Source organism: Pleurodeles waltl, chromosome 2_1 (genome assembly GCF_031143425.1).
Source record: "Pleurodeles waltl isolate 20211129_DDA chromosome 2_1, aPleWal1.hap1.20221129, whole genome shotgun sequence".
Classification (NCBI taxonomy): domain Eukaryota; kingdom Metazoa; phylum Chordata; class Amphibia; order Caudata; family Salamandridae; genus Pleurodeles; species Pleurodeles waltl.
The window spans coordinates 313,928,284-313,947,052 of NC_090438.1; positions in this window are offsets into that span (position 1 = coordinate 313,928,284).

An 18,769-nucleotide genomic window follows, 5' to 3' on the forward strand; every position below is an offset into this window, starting at 1 on the left:
TATGTAAGCGGGCCCACCAGAATTAAACATTTTTCAATATGTATTTAGAGTGGCATATCTATAGTCATGTTGCTTGGGACACAGTGAGCATCAGCTGGCACACACTCTGCATGTGTTTAACGTAGACACCGTACCTGGTACAACCAATGGCACAAACCATAGGATCTGCAGTCAACGTATGTTGTAGCACTGTGTAATCTGTGTGGTAAAGTAAGTCTGGGCAGGAGTCCGTTTTGTTATGTCCCAATCTATGTAGGAAGGTGGTCCAGATCATGTCCATTGTTTCTACACAGGCATTGCTACCGCTCATAAACAAAATAGGTGTCATGGAATCAGATTCACACATGATGTGGTCTTACAACATATGTTCAATCAAAATGCGTTGTCATGGATTCAGTCATGCATCACGCTTCAGGGATCTCCAGATGATATATTTCTGTTTCACTAATCAAATGGTGGGCAAACATACCTGCTCTGTTACACATACAATGTTTGCATCTATCAGAACTGTCCCTGTAGCAGTGTGGATGCAGAAATATGTATGCTAGTTGCAGCATATGTTTAATGTGATTGGCCTACATCTTTATAAGTAATATGTTTGGGCTATGACTGACTACCAATGACATGCTTACATGTGTGTCTGTTCATGTGTTTGCAATCATAGGATGACATATTATATATTCAGTGTGTTAGCCTACCATGAGGTATGTCTGTTGTGATTCTGCCTCAGTGGTACTTGTGCCTCCCTTATATTTATCATATTAAATACATATTTCCACCAGATGACTAGTCCATCAAACAGACCCAGTCAACTGAGCTGCTATGTTTATTTAATGATGTATGGCTCCAAATGCAGCCTTGGGGTGATATGTGTACATGAGCATGATTAACAATGAATCATCATGATTTTCTTCCCAAGTCTGAATCTGAAGATAATGGTGCCATTTGTGTACAATTTCCTGTGGGTATATGTTATTAATACCCCATTCATGTTCTACAGGAGGTACATAATAACCCCATATCCATTTATTGACTACCTGACTTTAAGTGAGTGATAGCAGCAATGTGTGCAGCCTTGTGATAGTCCAAATGGGGTATGCAAAGGCAACCCACACTGCCTGTAGTCTATCACCTTATCCATTTACGCTTATATTCATGATCAGCACATTTGCAGGGGCAACTCTAAATCCCAAATTAGGGTAACCAGGCCCATGTGTCAAATTGTAGATCAGGACATCTACATGAGTGTGAAAATTGGCCCTATATGATATGGTACGTATTTCATTATGAGTACTGTTACATTTTAAGTGCACACACAGATGGCACTTGACTCAGTTTTTCAGATTGAAGTAGGGGATATCTGTGTAGTGATGACATATTGTCCATATATGTATCCCTAATGCTGATATTGTTTTTTTTAAGGAACATATGATTATTTTACAATGTCAGACTACTTCTCAGAGATGTCATATACATGTACTGCCTGTGCAAACTATATTTTTTTCTTTTCACCCTAGACAATTCAACAGCTGATGAGTCACACACTTTTCAAATTTGCCGGGATAGTTAATGATATCTGGGGAAGGTTGTAAAGGCATACAAGAAGATGCAAAAACAGTATGTTGGCGCAAGGGCTGTGAGGTCTTGGAACATTGCTCAGGCAACAACACTGACAATTCAAACATTGCCCACTGGCCAGGGCAGATCAGGTCCAAGCTAGTCCAGTTCAGAGCCAAGCCAGCTGACAGCAGCCCTAAGTCAGCCACAGCTGGCCCAAAGTGTAGCAACACTGGTTTCCTGCAGCCACACAATGTCTGCCCACATGGTCCTAGGGGCACCCTCGAATGGAATTGGTGTTTCATTACACCATCATCTGGGAGCTTCTCAAAATTCACATGCAAGTGGATGCTATCCATGAGGAGCAGGCCCATCAGCGCATCCGCTTATCAAGCCTAGAGGAGGCAATGGAGTAGGTGTCACAACTGCTGTGAACTTTTTATTTCCATTTTGTTCTCATGATATATTGTTGATGTTGTATTTTAGTAAGTTGGGTGATAGATTAGGTTTAGATAAGGTAGATTTTAGATCATTATGGCATTTTATATGTTTTAGTTTTCAGATATTGATAAGGTTTTAGTGGGTGGGAGCACAATGTTAAAGCTTTGTTAAAAAACAAAAAATAAAAATACCAAAATAATATATATTTGTTTTGAATGTAATGTTTAGTCAGTTAATGTTTAGGTATAGTTCATGTGTGTATTGTTTAAATATATGTGTCAAGGGAGGGGTGGAGGTTTGATGTTTAACATGCCTTTTGCAGAACATGCAGAAGCATAGATTAAGCTAAGTTTAGTTAGGTTAAGGTAGTGTTAAGATAAATTAGTGTAGGTTAGGTAGGTTAAGTTAGTTTATGCTTAGATAGCGTGAGTTAATATAGGATTGGTTGTTTAAGTTAGTTTAGCCTTAATTTAGATAGCTAGTGTAGGGTATGTAGTATTTGTTAGTGATTATAACATTTTCATTTATAAACACTTTTTCAACTTTCACAAATGCGTAAAACTTTTCTTCATGAGCTGTCATAATTGTTTAGGTTGATTTGAGTATATGATGAAGGAATTCCCTGCAAAATCTGTAGATGTGTGTACCTCTGTGAGATGCCTATCGACAATTGTTAGACCTGACAGCCTTAGGGTGGTCACCCCTAACTTTTTGCCTGCCTCCCTCCACCTTTTGGACACTGTTTTTGCTGGTTTTTAGACTCTGCACACTTTACCACTGCTAACCAGTGCTAAAGTGCATATGCTCTCTCCCTTTAAACATGGTAACCTTGGATCACACCAAATTGGACTATTTGATTTACTTATAAGTCCTTAGTAGAGTGCACTATATGTGCCCAGGGCCTGTAGATTAAATGCTACTAGTGGGACTGCAGCACTGGTTGTGCCACCCACTTTAGTAGCCCCTTTACCTTGTCTCAGGCCTGCCATTGCAAAGCCTGTGTGTGCAGTTTCACTGTCACTTCGACTTGGCATTTAAAAGTACTTGCCACGCCTAAAACTCACCTTTTTCTACATATAAGTTACCCCTAATGTGTGCTCTAGGTAAACCCTAGAGCAGGGTGCTGTGTGGGTAAAAGGCAGGACATGTACCTGTGTAGTTTACATGTCCTGGTAGTGTAAAACTCCTAAATTCCTTTTTTACACTACTGTGAGGCCTGCTCCCTTCATAGGCTAGCATTGGGGCTGCCCTTATACATTGTTGAAGTGGTAGCTGCTGATCTGAAAGGAGTAAGAAGGTCATATTTAGTATGGCCAGAATGGTAATACAAAATCCTGCTGACTGGTGAAGTTGGATTTAATATTACTATTTTAAAAATGCCACTTTTAGAAAGAGAGCATTTCTCTGCACTTAAATCTTTCTATGCCTTACAATCCACGTCTGGCTGGGTTTAGTTGACAGCTCCTTGTGCATTCACTCAGACACACCCCAAACACAGGGTACTCAGCCTCACTTGCATACCTCTGTATTTTGAATGGGTCTTCCTGGGCTGGGAGGGTGGAGGGCCTGCTCTCACACAAAGGACTGCCACACCCCCTACTGGGACCCTGGCAGAAAGGATTGAACTGAAAGGGGACCTGGTGCACTTCTAAGCCACTCTTCAAAGTCTCCCCCACTTCAAAGGCACATTTGGGTATAAAACAGGGCCTCTGCCCTACCACCTCAGACACTTCCTGGAGAAGAAACCTGAACCAGAACCTGCACCCAGACAAGAAGAACTGCCTGGCTGCCTAAAGGACTCACCTGACTGCTTTCTACAGAGGACTGCTGCCTTGCTGTTGCCCTGCTGTCTTGCTGCTCTCTTGCTTTGCTGCAGAAGTGCTCTCCAAGGGCTTGGATAGAGCTTGCCTCCTGGTCCCAGAAGTCTCAGGACCAAAAAGACTTCTTTCTTGCAACTGGCCTCCTTGTGCAGCAAAAAATTCGATGCACAGCTTGTTCCGCTGTGAAAAATTCACTGCACGCCGACCTGGGACGAAGCTGCTCGACTTCGCAAGGAAAAGATCGACGCGGCACCTGCGGTGCGACCGGAACTTCGACGCACGGCCCACCTGGAACGACGCCGCCCAACTCCCAGATGGAAAATCGATGCAGCGCCTACCGTGAGGGAGAAATTTCCCAGCATCGCCCACCGGAACGACGCAGAGCTTGCCAACAAGCCCAGGATTCCACGCACAGACCCTGGGGTGTCTGAAAACCAGCGATCCGAAGAGGAGGCCTGTCCACGCGCCAGAAATCGACGCAACATCTTACCCGCATGGAAAATACCGATGCAAGTCTGTGTGTGAAGGGGCGAAACTGACGCACACACCATTTTCCACGCATCTCCTCCTCTGCAGCCCTTTGGGGAGATTTTTTACACTCAAACCAGGTACTTTGTGCTTGAAAGAGACTTTGTTTGCTTTTAAAAGACTTAAGACACTTTATATCACTTTCCAGTGATATCTTTAAATTTTCTTATTGCATCTTTTATCGTTTTGACCTGCAAATATCCAGATAAATATTATATATTTTTCTAAACACTGTGTGGTGTATTTTTGTGGTGCTATATTGTGTTATTGTATGATTTATTGCACAAATACTTTATACATTGCCTTCTAAGTTAAGCCTGACTGCTCAGTGCCAAGCTACCAGAGGGTGGGCACAGAATAATTTGGATTGTGTGTGACTTACCCTGACTAGAGTGAGGGTCTTTGCTTGGACAGGGGGTAACCTGACTACCAAAGACCCCATTTCTAACAACAATACTTAGTCAACATTTCAATGGAGTCACTTAAAGAATCTTCATTCTTTGCGCACTATAAGACACACAGGCCAACACAGATATTCACCCACTGTAGCACTGTGTAAGTTATGCTACATGCAAAGCAGGGATGGCTCTGTCACCCCATAGTACACATTCATTGCTGTGTTGGCACACACACTGGGGCCTGCCACTTACGCAGTCACCCTAGCACCATTGTACTGGTAGGTAATTGTTGTTTGCTGGTTAGTATCCATGAAAGTGGTATCCACCTGCTCAGAAAGGCCAATCATCCTTGGCATTGATTACTTGCTAAGTGCGGCACTTCCTGCATATGAATGTGTGCAATTACTTCCTAAGCTGTTAAACCATGAATCTCCCATTTCCTCTTACCCTTGGGATGTGTAGCTGGGTTCCTGGGTCTGTAATCTGGCTTCCAAGAATTGATATGTGTTTCTATTGTACACTTGCTGTCATGTATGGTTACACTCATACTCAATGTATCTGAGGACTCTCAGGGGAGGAGGAACACATTGACCGTATGTATACCATTGTGCCTAACAACACCATTTATCTGTTGACACCGGACCCCAAAAACTTAATTGAAGCCGTTCATGCTTACTGACATCCAAGGTATAGCACTTAGGCCCTCATTATGACATTTGCGGTAAATCCTGATTACCGCCATGCTGACGGCCACCAACTTACTGCCGCGGCGGATATCCGTTCACCATATTATGACACACACACACCAATCCAACAGACTTCAGCCACAGACACAAATCAGCCAGACCAAATTTCAGTGATAAACTGCTGGTATCAAAACCCACACCGTTACACCAACAGAACAACGCCCACCACATTGTGACCCACGAATCACCACGGAGCACATTCAACAATGGTAAACCATTGGCGGCACATACCGCCAAGCTCACAATGGACACCCACAGACAAAACAACACCACACACCTGAGACCCATACACACACCACACCCATACACCCACACCACTATGAAACACACACCCACATTACCCACAACCCTTTACGAATACAAACCATTGCCACAAGACTGACACCAAGACCACCTACCCAACTACAGCCACACACCACTCACACCCATACACCACTCACACACTACACATCACACACCCCAAAACATTACGCTACAAACCTCATATAACACCCATGGTACCACAAAGACACCCCTGTTTCACAGAGGCCTAGTTAAGGGTCATGGTGGAGGAAATTGTCAGGGTAGAGCCACAGCTATTTGAAGCACAGGTGCAGCAGATATCCATTGCAAGGAAGATGGAGCTATGGCGGAGAATCGTGGATAGGGTGAACGCCGTGGGAGAGCACCCAAGAACAAGGGATGGCATCAGGAAGAGGTGGAATGACCTACAATGGAAGGTACATTTCACAGCAGCAAGACACCAGCTCGCTATCCAGAGGACCGGCGGTGGACCCCACCTCCTCCTCAACAACTCATAGCATTGGAGAATCAAGTTTTTGGCAATACTGCATCCTGAGGGCCTGGCTGGAGTCAGAAGAGGACTGGAAACTGGTAAGTCAACCTTTAACAAATATCACCCCAATACCTGTATGCCATCACATACCCTAACCCTCACTCCCATCGCTCCACGACATCCCACACACTCCACCATCACATCTCTTCAATCCCAATGTCAAGCCATGCATGCTGTACCAATGCATGGACCCTCTTCACTAAAGCGTGCATAGCAGAGATAGCTAACAATCCCACCATACACCAACATACACAAGAAAAACCTGTCAGGGCAACACCAACCATAAATGGGAAGCCAGGGATGTACAATATGTCATACACATTAATCATAACACATCATTTACATCCCCACCGGTACCCCAGGCAATGTCACCGGGAAGGAGGTGCCAGCACTATCCAGTTCCCCAACTGAAGAGACCCACAGTGATGACAGTAACTCTGGTCTTCAGGAAATGGACGATCTACCTGGCCCATCAGGGACCACTGGACAGTCGGTTACCCAAGCCCAGTCACAGACCACCACAGAGCCTCCCCCATCAGGAAACAATACCACAGCTCCCACCCAGCGTCCCCAAACTTCTGTCCCCAGTACACGTCAATCAGCAGTGTGCCCACCTGTACATGGACCCCAGGCCACACCTCACACACAAGACAATCAGGGACATGGGGTCAGTGGCAGTGGGCACTCGGTTCAGGGGACAGAGGCACAGGCCACCAGGGACACTGGGGGGACTGCTGTGCTACAGGGGAGGACAGGCCCAGGGAACTGACTCTCTAGGAGGCACTCTCCAAGATCCTGGGAGCCTACCAACATTCTCAGGATTTGATGGTCCAGATCCTAGACAACGTGCAGGAGAACAGGCGGCTGCAGGAGGGACAGTACCAGGGGATTAGGGAGGACTTGCAGACCATCAACAACATCCTGATCTCCAGGGGTGCTGGCAGACATGGCCAACATTATGAGGGAGGCAGTCTTACACCAGCGGGCCCCTGCCACTAGCCAGTCATCTGAACAACCTTCCACTTCCACTGCCACTAGTGGCCAGGAGGCCCCACAACAGGACTCACAATCCACCAGCACCCCTCCCCCTGCAAAAGGTGATCCACCCCCGCAAATGTTCCCTGCGAGCCAGACAGATGTCAGAGATACTTGCCAAGACCCCTGAAATGAAACTCCCCTGATTGTCCCCCTTGTGTCCCACTCAGTCACCCTGTCAACCTTGAACTTGCATTGCTCCCCTTTCTATGTCCCCTTGGACAATGCACCTATGCTACAAACAGCCTGGAACAATACCCTGGACTTTCCTCCATCATCACCCCATCCCCTTGCACTGTCCCCCTATACGTTAGCACTTCAATAAACACCCTTTGACAAAAATTTATTGCAAATGTGTCATGTATTTCAAATATATATTGATTAAAACAGGTACAACAATGAAGTGTACATAGAATGAGAATAGAATTAATGACCTGTAGCTGGCTGTTGTGATCACACCAGCAGTATTTGTCATATCACTAACATCTGCAAAATAAATAGCCAGAGGCAACAGTAAGTGGGAAGAGAAATGGAAAATACCAGCATGCCAATGCCACTCCAAATACAACCAAAGTCATTGAAATGTAAAGTTACACTGTCTCCCATGTGTGTCATTAGAAGTACTGATAGATTACAGTTGTTCTAGAGTCCTTATCCTCATCCTCACTGTCCACAGGGTCAACTGCTACCACAGGGGAATTTCCAGTCTCCTCCTCTTGCAGAAAAGGGACATGGTGTCTGAGTGTCAGGTTGCGAAACATTCAGCATGCAACCACTATCTGGCAGACCTTCTTGGGTGAGTAGCACGGGGATCCACCTGTTAGATGGAGGCACTGGAACCTTGCCTTCAGGAGGCCAAAGGTTCTCTCAATTATCCTTCTGGTTCACCCATGTGCCTCATTATAACGTTCTTCTGTCCCTGTCCTCGTATTCCTCACAGGGGTCAGCAGCCATGATAGGTTTGGGTAACCAGAGTCACCTGCAAATATTGAGGGACAACATTTAGCCATACACTATCCTATATGGCCAACTCCATACACATACACCAACATATACTGGGTGGGAACCAGGGCTCACCTATTAGCCATACCCTGTGCCTCTGTAGTTGGCCCATCATATTTGGGATGCTGCTATTCCTCAGGACAAAGGCATAGTGCACTGACCCAGGATACTTAGCATTGACATGGGAGATATACTGGTCCGCCAAGCACAGCATCTGCACATTCATAGAGTGGAAACGCTCACGATTCCTGAACATCTGTTCATTCTGAGGGGTGGGGGACAAATGCAGTATGTGTTCCTTCAATTGCCAAATCCTCAACCTGGGGGAATGCAATGCAGCTGCATATGTGTTTTATCAGGGCAGACAACACTCTTGTCAGCACTATTGAGAACATTGGCTGTGACATTTCAGCTGCCAAGCCCTCTGTCACTTGGAAAGAACCAGTTCCCAGGAAATGGAGCACTGATAGAACTTGCACAAGAGGGGTGATCCCAGTGGGGTGACGGATTGCAGTAACAGGTCAGGCTCCAATTGGGCACACAGCTCTGTGATTGGGGCCCTCAACAGTCTATAGGTCAGAATTATGTGCCTCGCCAAGGAGGTGAGGACCCTGGGGGTCTATGGCAGGCAGAGCACCCACTGTCGCAAAGGTGGGAGGACCTGAGACGCTGGGCACGGAAGATGGCGGTGGCGCAGCTGGGGATGGTCTCCCAACAAGGAAGGGGTGCCCGTTGAACCCTGGCCCCCCTGATAGCCCGCATACTGGTGGTGGCCTATCCAGAGCTGGATGGGAGCTTGAGGGCAACACAGCAGCTACAAGGGGTGAGAACAGTGGCTATCATTACAACTTATGCCTGGTGGGGCAGTACCCGGGTGGTGGTTGTGTGGCAGTGGGTGCCCTAAGGCCAGGCCAGACAAAGCAGCGTAGGTCCTCTAGTGGCTAAGGGTCTGAAGGGGAAATACTGCCTACCTAGCTTGTTAGCATCCACTACTGCTTAGGGCTGCATGGGTCCCAGGTGTGCTGCAGTTGGTGGTGTGTACTCCTCCTCATGCCTTGGTGGCTAGCAATATCACTGGTAGTGCAATGCATAGTGGTTAGGCCTGTTCCCTGTGTGTAAGGGTGCTGTGTATGCCAACGGTGGTGTTGGTACAGTCAGTTGACCTAGAGTATCCTTGGTCTCTCTCCCCCCCTTTCTTGTTTTGTTATCCTGTCCTTATGTGCATTAGCATCATCTGGCAGAGGAGCAGAGGCACCGGCTATGGAGGGAGCTGCATCCCACAGGACCCTGGAGGCAGAGTCCACTGACGCTGAGGGCACCAGTGGGACGGAGGGCCTGTGGGGGAATACCACAGCGGTGACTGGAGAGGACAATACAGACTCAGAGACCTCCTCCTGTGGGAGCTCCCTGGTGGTGGCGGACACCTCTGAGACCACCCCAGCTCAGGTACAGCCTCCACCCCTGTACCAGCACCACCCTCCCGGCAGCCCCTCATCAAGCTGCCCGTGCCCGCTCACCCAGAAGGGTGGGCATCTCCTTCACCCCAGGCACCTCAGGCCCTGCCCCACTGAGCCCTGCTGTCCTGAGTGAGGAGGCTATTGACCTCCTAAAAGCCATCTCTCTAGGGAAGTCAACCATTGTGAATGCCATCCAGGGGCTGGCAGCCCAGATGCAACAATCTAATGCATTCCTGGAGGGCATTAATGGAGGATAGGTGGCCCAACAGAGATCGATCCAGGCTCTGGCCTCCTATCTGATTGCAGCCATTGTCCCTCTTTCAACTGTCCCCCCTCCAACTTCCACTTCCCAGTCCCATTCTCCTCAATCCCAACCCATCCCAAACACACAGCCAGACGAGCATGCACACAAGACAACACCCAAGACAACACCCAAGAGTGTCACAGGCAAACACAAGCACCACACGTCATCCCACAGGCACTCACACAAATACCATCCAGTTGCAGACACAACAACATCCACTATGTCCACTGTCTCCCCCTCCTCCTCCTCCTCCTGATATGTTGAGGCGAGGATTATTCCAGTGAGGAGGAGGCCCAATTTGCCATATGGAAGAGAGTCTACATCAACAGTCCACAAATGGACCCAATTAACAGGTGGGCATGTAAAATGCAGACAGTTCCAGGTGACAAGGGAGGTGGCATGATGAGACATACAGGTCCAATGAGAAACTGGCCAAAAGGCACATACATGTTACTTGGCAGTTCTGTGCCTGAAAGTGGTGGAGTCCACATCTTCATCCTCTGATGTGTGTTGTGGTTCCCCTGAGGATGGTGCTGTTGGTGCGAGAGGCATCTGAGGGACACACACATCAGGGGCAGAAGATGTGGCACCTCTGTTCCTGGCTGCATTTGTCTGTGCCAGCAAGGAAGGTAGCACATCACCAACAAGGGCCTGATGGCATGCCAACAAACCAACAAGGTTGCGGTGGAAGGCACCCTAGGTTTCAATGTAGGAGTCCTGCTTGTGCTGCATAAATTAGATGATGGTGCATATGGCTCCAGCTGTGTGGCAACCTCACTGGTGTCACATTGGCAGAGCTTTTGTTATTCCCTCTGTGTCATGACACCAGCAAGGTCAGCCAGGTGCTGTTCCATTCTGTGGAGCGAATGGTAGGTGCCTTTGATAGCCTCGGAGTTATCCTTATTTAAACGGAGGCACCAAAAGACTCCATTTAGGGTGCCCACTATGGTCTGCATCCCCGCCTACACCTCATCTACCAGTGTGGTGTAGGTTTGTTCTTGTATTTGATATTATCTGCAGTCTGCCTTACACACGGTACACCACACCAGTCTGCCATGTTGTCCTGTCTTACATGTATTCATGTGGCTAAGGGCTCATATTTGACATACATCGACACAAGTTTACCCTGCTAGCAACATGGCAACAGTGCATGAATGTATAAGGGTATATGCATACAATAAATGTACCTATTTGTGTGAACACATTTAAATACATTACACACACAGTTGTCACCATAGTTCAGAAGAGTAGGCACTGTGTCACAACTCTGAAGCAATATGCTCAGTCAATCTAAGGTAAGTTCAAACCCTGACACTTACCCCATTTTGCCAATGCAATAGTTGGTTATCTGTAGAGTACTGCACTTCTCTTAACACAGGACTGCTCACTTGTACCTGTATATCAGTCCTCTGGCTCTTCTCATTAAGACACAAGGACTTAACTTACTCTCATCCTATGCCACCTGGATCATATATTGACTATCATGTGACCACAACAACAACAATAAAAGTTACTATAAGCAATGAACAAAAATGTCTGCCTGTATTTAAAAACTATGCTTAATCTGTGCCCCACATACTAATAGTAATAATAATAAAGGACATATCCGACCAAAGGTTACCCACACAACTAGACCCATAAGGTTCACCCTTCAAACATTCCAGAAATGTGTGTATCTTCATTGGGAGCTATCTCATCTTGTCACTTGAATAGTCACTGTTTCACAGTTCCACACTCAGAAATGTCTTTGTTCAGCACCCACAAGTCATACATCTTCCCCCAAGTCAACATTCCATGTGGGATGTGGGACACCAATGCCCTCTTCTATGACATTCCTTCACAGCTGCTATAAGTGTGACACTACCAGACACAGCAGTGGCTGAGTATTGCTCAGGCTACCCTGAAGTACACATGTCACAACTCACCTCCTTGCAATGCAATGTCTCCCCATTCAAATACAGTGGCAGCTGAATGTGCTCTGCCACACCTACATCACATTACCCAAACAGGGGCACAAAAGGCTCACACACCATCTTTTCTTCCAACAAACACTCATTGTCCTCTGGTGTGCCTCACTTGCATTCAACACCACCCCAAGTACAAATTTGTAGTTGACAAGTGGGAATAGAGCCCCTGCCATGTCGTACAGCACCTATATGCTCTCACCCTACTCATCATGACAGCTGCAAGCAATGTAGTTTCATGCTAGTGACTGAACATGTGGCTATTTGCATGGTCCTACATGATGAAACTTCACATACAACATAGCTGAAGCCACTCTCAGGTGAGGAGGTGATCCTTTGTCACTCCCATTCCATTTCATTGCCTTACAGTCAAGATTTAACAGCATGGGCACAAAAATAAACACAGTAACCTCATGGTGCAAGGGGACCAGGATTGTCAAAGTCAGATTGGGCAGGGTTCATCTTTTTGCACAGCATGACAGCTGATGTTCATTCCTTGTCACCTTTGTTACTAGTATTTCATTCTCCTCATACTGAAATTAATCATCCTCTTCCCCTGGTATTCTAAGTGGACATACTGGCTGGATTTGGGGGTTTTGGGATGGATTGTTGCCCTGACTGCTGCTGACCCCTGCTGCCCTTTCCATCTCTCCCTCTTGAGGTGTCTGAAACATATTTTCCATAATCCGTCACTTTTATGGGATTTTTGATGCATGAAGCACTCCATTGTGATGCAAATTTAATTGTGGCATGTAAGCATTGGTTTATGACCCATAAAGCAGCCTTGCATCACTTTTGCTGCACATGTCAGTTTTTGCTGTGGCATTCATCCCACAGAGCCATCATTTTTGTAACTCACCGTGGGGTCTTACAACATGGTGCACTGTACCGTAAATTTGTTGCAGCGCAACGTTTTCTGACGCATTGCGGCCTTCACACAGCTGTGTCAGTTTTCATAAACATACCTTGCGCAGTCTCCGCAGTCGTAAAGTTACTATTAGTCAAATTAAACTTGTAGTTTGTGAATACCAAAAAAAACAAAATTCACATAAGTGTAAGTTTACTTTTGTGATTCAAACCCTGTATCTTTACAAGTTAAAACTGCCTCAGTTTGCAAACACTGCAACTTTTTTAATTATCTGATTCACTAGAGGGGTCCATTTTTATATTAGTGCCCGCGCCTATTTTCTATCCCAGTCCGACAAATACCACAGTTAAGTTATTAGCCTCAAAATACTTTCTTGAGTAACCACCTGCGAATAGTGACTATTTTGAGTAATCTAAAACATAAGCAAACTCTCTCAAAATAACCACATTTTCTTTACATAACAGCATCTACTAGAGAGTGAACCCAGCCGAATCCACCCTTTTCATACCTCCTAAACAAGCATCAGCAAAATGCAAATCGTATCCTGCTTCATGACCGATGCGAACAAAGGACAAATCAGCCACTTTCGCTGCGATATTTTATCCACTGGTTGATGGTTTGGTTAGAATCCCCTTACGAAATGCATGTCTAATTAACATAAATCATTCAAATTGTGCAGTTAATTAAATGCACACACAGCATTTTCAGTATCCACATACACAATGCTTGTATTACAATAACTATTCACCAGGTGGCAAACTTGCTCCATGAATAGAAATGTAAGAATTAACTTTTTAATAAAATTTTATTACATTAATTAGGACCTACCTAAACGGTGTCTACATATTTTCTTAGATACACACTTTTTACTAAATTAACTAGCATAAATAAATATTATTTCTGGATTTTTAAGAAATGCCTTCACTATAACGAAACCTAATTGCAGAAGAGAACCCTTTTGGAAGGCAGTATCGATCTAATTAAACATTCAGAGAGATTGTGGGGGAGAGATATAGAGAAACGGACAAAAGAAGTACTGCTAGAGTGATAAATTGCCAGAAAGGTCGAAAGAAAGGGTGAGTCACAAATGATGGAACGGAGAGGGAGTGAGTGATCAAGTGAGACAGAGAAAACAGAGAGAAGGGCTGGGGATAGGGAGAGCGACTGAGAGGGATAGCTAGAGAGAAGAAAAAGAGATTGTGGCTGACTGACATAAAGAAGGGGGAGGGACATAAAAACAAAGTAGAGAGAGTGCTAGTAAATGTGAGAGAGTGAGTGAAAGTTATAATGAGAGAGACAGCGAGCGGGAGAGAAAGAGCAATATGTTGAGGTTGTTAGTGCGTTGGACCTTATTAAGTAAACTTACAAGGGGACGCGAATAGGTCGATGAACCTTTTAACACGTTTAAGATGTTCCCGCCATAGCTCCAATATAATGAACAATAGTCAATAATCAATACACAAGAATCAATAATCATTAGTCAAAATCAATAGTCAATGGAGTCACTAAATATCACGCACCATGACCTTTCAGCCATGAATAACCACACCTTTTAGTGGGTAATTTTATTTCCCCTATAGTAACAACGCTAAAGTCATGAAGATTAATCTCAATATCAAATGAAACACATATAAAAACAATACTGGTTGATCAAAGCGGTGGAAGAAACACAATCTAATCAAAGCTTGAATTACAATGTATTCTAAGGCAATGGTGCAAATCAAAAGTAGAGTCAGCTGCAATAACGATATGTGATACATAGAATTCAGCAAGATAACTCATCAAACCATTAGTCCCTGTAATTCGTCAGTCGTCATGTGAATACCCTCTTCTATCCCATATTAGCATCAGCATGTTGGGCTTCATGTAAACAATTTAGAACACAAATTTAGAAAAACATCTAGCTATGGAGACTATCAAAACAGCACAGTTGGTACCTAGAAAGGAAAGGCATCAAATGCAATTCAGTCACATTGTCATATCTACCTATCCAGGGTATGGGTCAGCAAGCAGAATCATTCTTCGTTCTCAAGTCATCTATTGATCAGAAAAGCATCAGGCTCTCAGTCAGACAGTATGAGCCCAATGACAGAATCTCAAATCTCTTCTTCTCTCAAAGTCACGCTAGATCTCTGGTCTCATCGTCTGTCTGATTTTCTCCTGTCACGTTGTTATATCAAAGTCACCTAAACTATCTCCTAATTCCCTATTGGTCAATTGATTGCACGTTTATACAATATCCAATTATATTTCTATACCAAATCTATGAATGCTAATATTTCGCTCTTCAAACAAAGTTGATTGGTCCACTTTACAATGTCCTCATAACAAATTTGTTGCATCTTCAGCTCCAGTCAGTGTCTTCATTATTCGCGTCCTGGGAAAGTGCGTCTCACACACATTACACACAAATCGATACACTACTAGTGACATCATCTCCTGTGCGTCAGTTCCCACAGAAAGCTTTGGTTAAGCACTTTTAATAAGACCAATTACTTTTCACAGTTTAATTCACTCCATCAGCATTTTATTAGCCGCTATGAAATACAGCTTCTGCATTAGGCCTGTCAAAACTTGGCCAAGACACTCGCTAAGTTAAGACCTACAATTAATAAGCTAAAGCATATTTCATAACCCTAAATATGACATATTACTACATTAATCATATATTGTGGATAACATGCTGACAAATTCTTCAGGGGCTACACTCCTGATAGATACTGAATTAGCTGCAGGAGGAGGAGGTCATGGGAGAGGGAGCACCAAACATAGTTGTTTGAATGGGCGCCAGAAGCACAAACGAAAACACAACATCATGGTTAGAATAGAAATATTGAATATACTCCTGGTTCTAGAACCTTGTTACTAGCAGACTACAACTTATCCCATAAATTAACGGCAAGCTATGATAAGTGACAACTTCCTTGACTAATGAAAGAATCTGCGTACACACAAGACAATCCTTTGCATCCATTGTCTCAACATACTCCCTCAATAAGCGATAGAAGACATTAGAAGAAGGTTATCCTTGTGCATTAGTATAATCATGCAAATACTTCTCATCTGACTTACATTTCTACAGCTGTTAGTGTAGTAGTCTCAAAAGCAGAAATATGGTTGGCTCCTTTTGCGTCAAGAACAAACATACCCCTAATCAATACTATAAACAAAATTCCACACATAATTGCCAAACCAATGCTCATATATTTACAGTGCCTAGCATCTCTAACCTGTTTGTCTAAATCAGCCATGATCTGTAAAGAATGAGAATGCAGAAGTATCTTATAAAACTTGCAGCAAAAATCCAAAATAGACAATTCTTCTTTCAGCAGTTCAGTTTCACTTCCAGAAACCCTTCTCCCTTGTCAAAATCAGCTAGCAGCTTGTCGAAATCAGGTTTCAAAAGTCAAATCAGGTTATCAATGTATTTTACAGTTACTTTTAACAGTCTCTTTCTCAAAAATATTTCTCAGATTGTCTCAACAGTTCAGTTCCTCAACTTTCTTCACGTCACCTCAAAATATTGACTCAGAACTTCCCTATCAAAACAAAAGGACATGTTTGATAGTTTGTAGTTGCATACTCCCATTCAGGACCTGCGTATCTTCAACTTGCTCTTCTCTTTCTTTTAAATTTTTGATCACCATTCAGCTCTCCTTCACTTAGTTCCTCTTTTCTCATAGTATCTACTTCTTCCTGTTTTGTTGGTTCAACAACCACCTCCTTCTTTTTCTCCACTTACGATTTCGGCCACTTATCTCCTTTCAGCGAACCTTCTGTCAGTATTCTCTTCAAGATTGAACTCGAACCCTTGCCCTTCTTTGTGGTGTTTTCTCTTGACGGACCGGTAACCGGTTCAGGAGGAGTCAGATCACCTTGACTTTGATCCACCTCAACTCCTTTTCCTTCTCGGTCTGGCAATTGCTCTCTTTGTCTTTCAGAATCGTCTGCTTCTGGGAGAAACCCCTCTGAATTAGAATCTCCTGCTGTTTCAGTTGAGATAGGTTCTCCGATATTCTCATGGAGGTCTCCACCCTCATCTCTCACAGGAGTAACTGAACCATCCTCAACAAGCTCAGTTTCAATCTCAGTTCATCTTGGTTCTTTTTCTGATGCTGTGATTGGCCTCACTGTTGTTGGCACTCTCAATAACCCTTCTTCATGATCCAGTGGACATGCCACTTTCTTTGTGTGACTTGCGTGAATCCAGTTTGGGATCCCAGCACACTTCACAGCTGTCGTAGTTGTTAGGACCACTTGATATAGTCCCTTCCAACGTGGCTCTAAACATGTCTTTCTTACATGTTTTCAGACAACAACCCAGTATCTGGCTCTCAGGTTGTGCCCAGGGTCATGGATCAGTGGCAGTGGCAGTGTGGTGGCCTACACCTGCTGAGAGAAAGAGCAGACTACATCAGCCAGATCCTTGCAGTAATCCATCACCATATCATCTGTATGGTGACAAGTGGATTGGCTGGTACTGCTGGCAACCTCATTGCTCTGCCCATGAGGATCTCATGGGATGACAAGCCTGTCTTCCTATCAAGTGTGTTTCTCATTGACATCAACACCAAAGGCAATTAGTCAGGCCATTTTAAATCCATAGCTGCACACATCGTTGCAGTTTTTTACTTCAAGGTACTATTCATCTGCTCCACTAGTCCTTAAGCTTCGGGCGGTAACTACAATGCAACTTCTGCTCAATGCTCAGTGCTGTACATAGTAATTTAATCACTTCATTATTGAAGTGTATTCCCCTATCTGGTTCTAAAGAGATTGGGAATCCAAAATGCGGTATCAGCTCCCTAAACAGCAGTTTCACTACTGTGAGGCTATCATTTCTCAGTGTAGGGTACGCTTCAATCCAATGACTGAAGATGTAAACGATCACAACACATATCTCAAAGCTCCACACACAGGCATCTCAATAAAATCCAATTGCATTCTGCTGAATGGACCTCCTGCTCTTCCAATGTGGCTCAAATTAACCACTGTCCCTTTTCCCACATTTAATTGCTGACAAATGACACAACCACGGCATACTTCTTCAGCAGCTTGTCTAATCTTGGGGTTGAAGCAGTCAATTTTGAACAGGCAAACCATGGCATCCCTCCCAATTTGTGCCTGACCATGATAATACCTTGCCATTTGAGAAAGCAGGCTTTTTGGCAAAACCAATCGACCCTCCTCAGAAACCCACAATTCATCCTGTCTTTGAACACATTTCATTTTACTCCATGAATGTTTCACCTCCTTTTCAACATTACTCTGCAAAGATTTTAATTCTTCCAAAGTGTCAATCACTTTCAATGCATAACTTGTACATGTGTTGTCTTATTCAGGTAAGAATTCCCACTTGTCCTTGAACGATATACAGTTCAATTCGCAAAACCTTGCGACTTGATCCGCATATCCATTCCCCAATGACACATAGGGGGTCATTCTGACCTCGGCGGTAAAAGTCGCTTACCGCCGGCCAGAAGGCCACCATAACACCGCCGCGGCCGCGGTAAACCGCCACGGTCATTCTGACCCGCAACTGGCAAACCGCCAAAAACCCGACATCCACAAAAGTCCGCCACACCAAAGGTCAGCGGGAAACTGGCGATGACCAAACCTCCACCGTCACGCCAACAGAAATACGCCCATGCCATTCCGACCCACAAATCCCCGCAGCGGTCTTTCAACCGCGGTATTCCATTGGCGGTACACACCGCCGCGCTCAAAATACACACACCTTTACAAAACACTACCACATTGGATAATTCAAAATACACACACCTGAGACACATACACACACCACTCCCACACACC